We start from the raw sequence: 9,731 nt of genomic DNA on the forward strand, positions 1-9,731 counted from the left end.
GATATAGATGCACATACGTCTAACATTTACACATGAAAAACACATACACACTCATAACCAGCGCTTTATAAAATAGACTTCTATGTACTTCTCGATGATGACAGAATGTTAATTTTTAATGTTGGTCATCTAGGGTCTATTATTACTGAATGTTTTAATTTTCTTCTTTGATATAATTATGTTTTCACAGAACTGAATGTACGAATTAACAGTTGTGTTAAGTTCATCTGTCTGGGGAGTTGTTTACAAACATGTCCCAATCTGTTTGCTACAGACAACTTTGTAGCTGTAAAACAGCGTCCTCAGACCATGACTGGATGGACTGTACTTCGGGTAATATTAGTAATAGTTATTGTAAAAAATTAGAAAAGTGGTCTCGCAACTATTCTCTGAATTTCGATATGATATACGGATAATGACATTCTTTTTCAGATACATGCACACTTTATCTAATTGTGGTCAGTATGAATGTGCATAAAATGAATAAAATATTTTAAAAATTTTATTGTCTTCTCCATTTGTTTGTTGTTTTCATGAATATTCTTATCTGCTTTCTAAAAGCTCTATTACAGCAATGGAGAGAGATAAACAAATCATAAAATGCAGTTGCAAATGATAACAACACCGTAGTATGTTTCAAGATGTACTAAATAGAGACTATAGATGATATAGCTTATCCACATCTCAAGATAATCCTGAATTTTTAGAAAAGATTACTGTCGAGTCACTAACAACGAAAATAAATGTAATACACTTGCGTGTGTATAATAAATGAATAGATAAGTAAGTATCCTTACGCCACTATTGAAAGATACAAACTTACGCCTGGTAGTTGTGTCCAGTTGTTTGGTGGTCCAGTGATGAGATCTCAATGTAGTAACAATTGCGAACCTGTTGTTTTTTCCCCTTCATATCCGAAACACATTCGCAGTTTAGGAAATCTACCGAATGCGAATAAAATGACAGAAGGAGAGAACACTTCATTCTCATTGAATAATGTGTAGATCTAGTTAGAGACGATACACAACGACAATTTGTGTAAACTAATTACAACTAGATGGACCGGCAAAATATGTAGGTCATAGCTGGGGCTGCGTAGCCGCTGGAGGTTACTGCATTCCTCATTAATCTTCGGACTCGAAGTCTGCCTTCTTATAATTATTATTATTATTATATTAGAAACGAACTAGTATTCATTCTCTAGCGCTGCCAGGGTCGAGTTTCGTTAAAGAGAAACACAATTCATCGTAGTCCATTATTATTATTATTATTATTATTATTATTATTATTATTATTATTATTATTATTATTATTATGTGTTGATTTAACAGCCATCGGTGAGGAATGTATAGGTGAATAGCTCTTGGTAATTTAGATGGTCAACAAGGGAAATAAATCACATAACGAGCGAATGGCGGCATAAATGCATACCTATTCATGCCTCGAGTGTAATCAGCGGAATAACTCCACATCTACTGCCATATCTCTCAATACTGTAAAGATTATTTCCCTTTTTGATATCAAACAATTCATTACCACTATTTAGTTAACTGTTTGGTTAATTTTGTTATTGATTATCTTCATCTTATATAATACAGACGTTACATAAAAAAAAAAGAAGATGATTACGTCCTACGCGTCATGCATTTAGTCATGCATGTATTACGTGTTGTCTTCGACAAAAAAAATAATTGTGCAAAGCTTTTAACTTGATCTGAGAGTAGGGAGTGGGACAGAGAACGTTGTTAAAAATGTGTATTAGACAGACAGACAGACAGACAGCCAAAGCTGATATAAGATTTGTAAAAAAAAAAAAAAAAGATTTTTTTTTCACGTTTCAGATGTTCCTCCAGAGTTGAAGATAATCTACTTCTTAGTCCAGACCTCACGCAGGACGTTTGAGGATGGCAGAGAGGAGGGTATTAACCCGGGTCCATCGAAGCGATCGAACGACAGTCCAGCGCGCATACCGCACGACCAGGTAGCCATCCTCAAGAGATACACTCTATACCTTGCGCAAAAGGTGCTGTAAATTATACCAATTTAAGTTTAACCCTGCCTTGTAAATTAATGTGTGAATAATGTTTCTAATCGTCATAAGCTATGATAATATTTTTTATCTGGTTTTTGTGAATTAATGGTTTCGTTCTGCGTCCAAGAGTTCCATCACACCTCTAACGGTTTCTAACCCCCATTTCTAAATTAAACTGATGTAACACATTTCTTTCTAACTTTGATAAGTAATGAGACTGCACTACCGAAGAATATTAAACTACTATGATTGCTACTTTGTAATTAAATAAAACATTTTATGGCATAATAACTTGAATTTGAGAAATAAACGGCAATGCACCCGGCAAAGGGGGATAATAAATAGAAAACGATAAAGTTTCAAGAGTTATCACTCATTTTGGTTATAAATCGAAAAAAAAAATGATATTATCACTCCAACAATTACAAGCATTGCAAATGATAAATGGCTGGCTCCTCTACCAGCAAAGCGAAAGTCATCCTAACCTGCTATATGTGGACGGGAGTCAGGGCCGGGCTGGGTGTCAAAATCGACCAGGGTATTTCTATATCATATGATGGACATTTCTAGACCTACCTGTCCTCAAAATCATTAAGATCATTAAGTTTGATAATGTATCGATATGCATGCATACATTGAACTCTTTATTCTTCTAAAAAATATAGGCCTTATGATGCTTTTTATTCGCTGAGTATGTAGGCCTTAAAAAGATGAATTCCACAAGTAGCACTGTCTACGAATGAAGGCTATTTCATTATTTCAGAAAATGTGTTAAATTAAAATAGTATTACACTGTAGAATTGAAAGATTCGTTTTTAAACAAGAAGCTCAGATGGCCCTTTGATAAGAGAATCTGATATGTGCCATAGTGGTATCGATGCTGCCACTCGGTTGCTCTACCGGCCCATTTGGGTACCGACCCAAAACAACCACCTGACGGAAGTGTCTCTCAAAAAAAAAGGGCTCCACAGTCACATCAAAAAGTGTTTTACGAGATGACCAGACCAACAAGGGATTAACCTTGATGTTTCTTTAACAAAATTTCTATATAAAATGAAAACATTAAATGTATCTTTAATGTAGGAGTGCCACAATACAAGAAGGCAACCACAAAATGTCAACCTCAGGAAACGAAAGAGATGGCGATTGGCCGGAAGGGGGCGGCACACGTGAACAGAGGCTCGGAATTGTTTAGTGCAAGTACCAATCAAGTAACGGATGTCAACTTATAAGCTCACTTACCTATAGAAGCTCCTGTGTTGATTGATTAGTCACCTATAAACTAGTCATGTCTTGAAACAAGTTTATGTCTAGGTCAGACGTTCAACCCACGAGCCTTTGCTGTACATCTATGTATTACAGGGAGAATTTATTTCATTGACCTGACCAGCAGATTTCTGTCCATTTTTACAGCATCTTTATTCAAGTCATGGAAGTCGAGGGGCGCTAATCTCAAAAGAGGCTGTAAAATTTTTAGTCCAGTAATTAAACAGTTGATGTATATCTCTGAGAAAAGAATTACTAGTTCGTTGGACACACGGTAGAAAAAACGTTCCTTTGTGTTTTTAATCTAGCATGAATTAGTGTTTCAAGAGAAACATAATCGCTCTGTAAGGTACATCAAGGTGGTAATGTGTTTTAAAAAGGTATTTTAAGTGTTTTTCATGTTTATTTCACCATCACATATCCCTTAGTCTGTTGGACAACAACAAAAGAAACAACAACAACAAAATCAGCAACAGCAACAAAAGAAACAACAACAAAAGTAACAAAAGCAACAACAATAACAACAGCAGCACCAGCATCAACAACAACAACAACAGCAGCAACAAAAGAACAACAGCAACAAACGTAACAAAAACATCAACAACAACAACATCAGCATCAACAAAAGAACAACAGCAAAAACAACAACAGCAACAAAAGAAACAAAAATAGCAACAAAAGAAACAACAATAGCAACAAAAGAATCAAAAGCAACAACAAAAACAACAGCAGCACCAGCAACAACAACAACAGCAACTTCAAAAGAACAACAGAAAAAACAACAACAAAAGCAACAACAACCACATTAACAACAATAACAACAAAAGCAGCAACAACAACAATAACAAAAACAACAGCAGCAGCAACAATAACAACAACAACTCTGAATAAAACCCCCAATTCAACCTTTCTCTACAACTGTTGACATTACAGAAATTGATTAAATTGGCTTCATTTTCTGATAGTGTCTCGTGATATCTGTTGATGGAACATTGAATGAAATATCAGCAAAAGAGTCAGTTTTGTGGAGTTCATATCTGAGAATACAGGAAGTCTGCAGACTTGGTTAATACAACTAGCAATGTAGACTTCTCTGTTGTCATTTAATACATTGCAAACCTACAGCTATTTTTTTTTATTCTACAGTTGTTACTGTGGTCAAGGTTTGATTAAATAAAATGACATACCAAAATACGTCCGTATCCCAACATTGTCTTCCTTATCTTAGACAGAGATGGACTATTGGCCGATGTAATCTTTTGTAGAAGTCATAGCAAGGTAGTCGTTACAGTTAAAAATATGATAATAGAACAATCAGAACGGAGGTCCCAGGTTCGAATCCTGGGATTTTTAACGTAGAAATCTTCGGGCTTCTCTGAATACACCCAGCTCTAATGGGAACCTGACATTAATTGGGGAAAGTAAAGGTGGTTGGTTGTTGTGCTGGCCATATGACACCCTCATTAACCGTGAGCCACGGAAAAAGATGATTCAGAGGCGCCCTAAAGATCCCGAAATTGAAAATCTCAGTCTTCTCCAGGATTCGAACCTGGGACCACCGGTTCAGAAGCCAAGCGCTTTACCACTAAGCCACATCTTCATAATCAACTTTTAGAACCCTACAGTTTGGGATCAGTAGCGCTGGTTCTGCCAGGCTGTAGCCCATTGTGCAACAATCTGCTTGAGGGTCGTCAGCTCCAGATTTTTCCGCAGTGCTGTCTCCTGAAGCCTCTCCGGTGCTTGGGTAAAGCCACAAGGCAGCGGAGGTTTGGATTCTCCTAGATGGAAAACCAACCAAGTCTAACGAGCCCTTCCTGTCCGAAGCTTACTGGTTTAGGCGAAAGTGGCTCGCCTTTGCCCTTCTCCTGTCGGTGGTTGCGGTTCCTCCAGGCTCAGTGTCACAGATCACATTATAGAATTGTGTGTACATTTCACTTTTGAAAGTAATATAAGCCCTCGACATGAGTCTCGGGATTTAATCCTCAAATTTAGACACTTGTCATTCAAGTCAGGATTTACCCAAGGGACGTAATTAGTATGTTTGAAATCTATTGGTTGATTTGAATTTAAACAAAGACATTTTTGAAAAGAGTTAGCGCCAGAGAATTGGCGGTAGTAAAAAAGTAAAGTCAGTCGAGAATATTAAGTCCTTGTAGCTAGTCACGTTTCTAAGAGCTCTGTTTGAAAAGCCTTTGTAATATGTTTCATGCTCATTGATTTGTAATTTGTACATAAACTGTACTTACGTTGTATTTAATAAAGTTCCAGAGTTTTGTTTTATCAAAGAATTGTCAATTGTGATTCTAGATCTTCATTTTTTGTTAACTATTGAATTCAAATAAAATCCCCGGCATCACAACACATCGTGACGTCATACCATCCGAATGTTGTTGTGACATATTTGGCACTCTCCGACTAATAAAAGTTCACGGACAACTTTTAACGAAATTTATTCAAGATCTAGATCTGGGACCAATTTCTAAACTCTTCAAAGGAACTTCATTCTTATTAACGGAGGACAGAATTTCTGTGTTTAACAGGTCAGTTGGTTATCGATAATTCTTTTATAAAGATTTTCGTTAGAGTTACGTCCAACTCACGAAAACTATTATTATATGTAATTGGCAAAAGGAATAAGACCAATATACATAATAACTGGCATTATAAAAAAGACCAGTAAAGCAAATAACTGGCAATATAAAAGACCAGTAAAGCAAATAACTGGCAGTATAAAAAAGACCAGTAAATCAAATAACTGGCGTTATAAATAAGACCAGATTTAACCAACTGTTAAACCAGTAAAAAGTACATCGGCTCAATAGATCTATATTATTATTATATCTGAGATAAAGCCAAAATCCAGATATTGAACATTTTGCTCCAATACAAGAAACTAACAAAGAAATTAAATATGGCTTCCAGTTCTAGAACACAACGATTCTTCGAATTAATAGAATTTGCCAAAGAAAAGCAAATTTCAAAGCCAGACCAGTGGGCAGAGAAACAAGAAGAGAAAGAATATCAAGAGCAAGAATCTGAAAAACAAAGGCAAGAAGCTGAAAAACAAAGGCAAGAAGCTGAAAAACAAAGGCAAGAAGCTGAAAAACAAAGGCAAGATTCTGAAAAACGCATGCAATTAGAAGAAAAAAAATTGCAAGACGCCGAGAAACAAAGGCAACATGAAAAAGAAAAAATGGAATTCGAAAAACAAAATAAAGAAAATAAAGAAAGCATTCCAATTCAAGGTCAATCAAATATGTTTGACAAATACAGATTAATGAACAAAATATCGGCTTTCAACGAAAACATTGACAATATGGACTCGTATCTCATAAGATTTGAAGAAATAGCTACAGCATCCGGTCTACCTGAAGCACATTGGTCGAGCTCACTTCTTACCCTCTTGACTGGCAAAGCTGTCAACATTTGCTCACAACTGTCCATCAATGAACGCAGCACTTACTCTGATATCAAGGAAGCTCTACTGCGCCAATACGGAGCAACTTCAGCCAACTATAGAAAGAAATTCTATCATGAAAGGCCACAGCAAAATGATGATCCTCAAATTTTTGTAGCTAATATGTCAATGTGGTTTGATAGATGGGTATCCATGGCAAAAATAGAAGAAAGTTACCAAGCTCTTCGTCAACATATTATTATCGACAACATCACCCATGCTCACTCGGAAGATATTCAATCCTACATTATAGAGAGAAATCCTACTGATATCCAGACATTAACCAAGATCATCAGACAATATAAAGCAGCATATCCAAACAAGTCAGTCAAACCATCTGTTGAAGAAAATTTTGTCTGTTTTGCTCAAGACAAAAATGCAGGATATAAGTCAGATGACAAAATCAAATGCAACAAATGTCATAAACTAGGGCATTTCACGTCTCAATGCCGCAGCAGAACCACAGAATGTTCATTTTGCCATAAAAAGGGTCACCAAACTCATGAATGTTGGAAAAAACAGGCAGTCTCCAAAAATCAAAATTTTGATAGACCCACATCACCAACTCAAAGATACAACAATAGAGAGCAATACAATCTCAACAAAGCACCTGGAAACAATAAACCAGATAACAACAAACCTCGCTACAGAAGTCATTCACAGGACTCCAGACCACAATATATGCCAAACAGAAGCTCATATAACAGAAGCTATTACAATGAGCACTCAACTATGACAGTCATTGCAAAGTCCAATGGTCTCAAATTTTATCCAGGCTTTGTAGGAGACAAGAAGGTGGAAGTTCTTCGTGACACCGGAAGCACGTCCACATTAGTACATGAACGCTTCGTACACGCAAACCGTTTCACAGGCAACCACGTCCAAGTCACTGCATTCAACGGAACTGTCAGCAAGTTACCTGAAGCCATCATTTATGTTACTACACCATTCTTCAGTGGTCAAACAAAAGCATTAGTAACACCCAATCTACCAGTGGACCTAATCATTGGAAACATAGAAGGAGTTAAAGAATGCACTCCTCAAGAACTTACTGAACGTACAAATGCCATAGAGCAAGGTCAAAAATGTTTGGCAGTAATGACAAGATCCATGTCCAGACAACAAGAACATTTGGCACCTGAACAAGTTAGCCAAAATAATCACATGGCTACCTCAGTTACTCAAGTTATGCAAAATGCAACAGAACCAGTTACTAGTCCAGTAGCCAGCAACAATCAAGAACACTCAACATGGACACCCCCAATTACATCAAGCCCATCCCTACCGGTCATAAGTCCACCTCCAATTCCCGAATGTCCATTGTTAAACTTTGAAGAACAAGACGACATGCCCAGAGTCTCTAGCAATGATACAAGAACTCTAACTGGCCAAACTGAAGTCCATCAAGACAAGTCATATTTAAAACATGATGACTTCATGCATCAAGACTTGAACAAGACTGCATCTGCATCATTATCTACCAATACTATGGTATTCATTGAAAATTCTTGCTACAATCAAGACAAGCCTCAAGAACCAGAAGCAGAAATTAAAGAAACTTATCTTCAATCAATTTTGGCTATAACAGACAAAAGGAAAACAGTTCAACTTGACTCTAAAATTTATACAAAAATTCCTCATTTGAAAGAATGTGAGTCAACTAAAGAAGCCATTACAACCAAGAACATTGAAAGTCAAAGAATATTACATGAACACATGAAATCAAGATATTTTGCTCAAGGAGATCAAGTCAATTTACTGTTACCAGATTTCAGTAACAAACTGTTTTACAAATGGCAAGGTCCATTTACCATCACCAGAAAGATTTCCAACCTGCTTTATGAAATCAATGTCAACAAGTCAACCAAAGTATTTCATGTTCATATGTTTGAACATTACCATGAAACAGATAATGAAGACATCAAGGCAGAAGTTGAACATTTTACAAGCTTAGCAACTATTCCTGAGGAAGAAGAAGAAACATCATCAACACCCATTCCTGAGATAGATGTTTCATTACCAGCCTCAAATCAAATTGACAGTCCCAAAGTCATCACTCTGAATGACATAGCACTACAAACAGTGAAGAACATTAAAGTGTTTCCAGACCATGCAGATTTCTTTACCAGTGTTTCTGAAACATTTCCAGTACTGCAATTTGAAAGAAACTCAGAAAGCAATAACATTGACAACACCAAGGTTCATCCTCCGTCCACTCAAGGGGCAACTTTTCTTCAGAAAGGAACAAATGAACTTCTTCAACATTGCTGTATTGACCGATTGAACTCAGACATGTTCAGTCATTGCTCTATTGAACATTCTAATGCAAAGCATTCTGCTACCATTGTTCTACAGCGTCAAAGTTCATCAACCAGAAAATTGAGTTTTGGTTTCGGACAGTTCTTATTTTCACCAAACTCAAACGCGGTTCAATCAGACATTATCTGTGAGATCATTATGACATGGAAACAACAGCTTCATGAACTGAAAGACCTTTTCTTCAAGTTTAGAAAACGCGTACACACATCCATGACGGACACTCAGAAGTATTCCGAACTTCACACTTACATTTTATATATGTACTACAGCATATTTAGTGCCACTTGATCCATTATCATTCATACTCGTCAAGGAAGAACAGTATTCAGTTGTACTTAATCAATTAATTTGTCTACTCATTTTTTTCACAGGAGTTCTATATCAGATTATGTTATATTTATTTCAGCACCAAGCAACCCACTGAGGAAGGTCATTCATTCAAAATACTTTGTTTATTATGTTTCAGCATCTTTGCATATGACATGCATCAAACATTTTAATTTTAAATAATGAGTATTTTATTTCAGGTCGAATATTATTGCATATATCCTATTATAATAGTACAGATACATGACGGACAATTGGAATTTTTCATTGCTTCACACATGTTGAGATTTATTTCACATTGAGTATTATTTTTTCAGAAGTTTGTCATGT

The 9,731-nt window shown here is 36.2% G+C and overlaps 1 protein-coding gene across 2 annotated transcripts in view; it reads right to left on the reverse strand.

Moving 5' to 3' along the window:
- LOC106073247 (carbonic anhydrase 1-like) overlaps positions 1-886 on the reverse strand; it is a 33,039-nt gene extending 32,153 nt beyond the window's left edge. For both annotated transcript variants that reach the window (XM_056006320.1, XM_056006319.1), the window contains exon 1: positions 824-886. The gene's annotated coding sequence lies outside the window, so the exon portion shown is untranslated. The remainder of the gene's footprint in view (positions 1-823) is intronic.
- Between the last annotated feature and the right edge of the window lie 8,845 nt (positions 887-9,731).

This window comes from Biomphalaria glabrata, chromosome 12 (genome assembly GCF_947242115.1).
Source record: "Biomphalaria glabrata chromosome 12, xgBioGlab47.1, whole genome shotgun sequence".
Lineage (NCBI taxonomy): Eukaryota > Metazoa > Mollusca > Gastropoda > Planorbidae > Biomphalaria > Biomphalaria glabrata.